A 560-nucleotide genomic window follows, 5' to 3' on the forward strand; every position below is an offset into this window, starting at 1 on the left:
AGTAGAAGTAGTAGTAGTAGTAGTAGTAGTAGTAGTAGGAGGAGGAGGAGTAGTAGTAGTAGTAGTAGTAGTAGTAGTAGTAGTAGTAGTAGTAGTAGTAGTAGTAGTTGAGAGTATCGGCGGTTTTGCTGAATGAAGCAGGTGTCTGCTGCTCCTATTAACTTTACGTTCGATCGATATGGAAAGCAAATCAAGATGACTGATTATATTATATGTCACTGTCTCTTTATGCCAGAATATATAGACATGTGTTTGTGTTTACTCGTGTGTGTGTGCGTTCGTGCGTGTGTGTGTGCGTTCGTGAGTGTGTGTGTGTGTATATGTGTGTGTATGTATGTGTATGTGTGCGTGTATGTGTGTGTGTGTGTGTGTGTGTGTGTGTGTGTGTGTGTGCTTGTGTATAGAAATACAAATACACGGGGGGAGACAATTGGATAATGTAATCAACTAGAATTTGCTTTCTATATTTACGATCGGATGCAAACTTAATAGAAACAGATTCAATGATAGAATGTATTTTATTATATAACACAATTATAATGTGTGTATGTGTATATATA

The sequence above is a fragment of the Octopus bimaculoides genome, chromosome 20 (assembly GCF_001194135.2).
Source record: "Octopus bimaculoides isolate UCB-OBI-ISO-001 chromosome 20, ASM119413v2, whole genome shotgun sequence".
In the NCBI taxonomy this organism is placed as follows: Eukaryota; Metazoa; Mollusca; class Cephalopoda; order Octopoda; family Octopodidae; genus Octopus; species Octopus bimaculoides.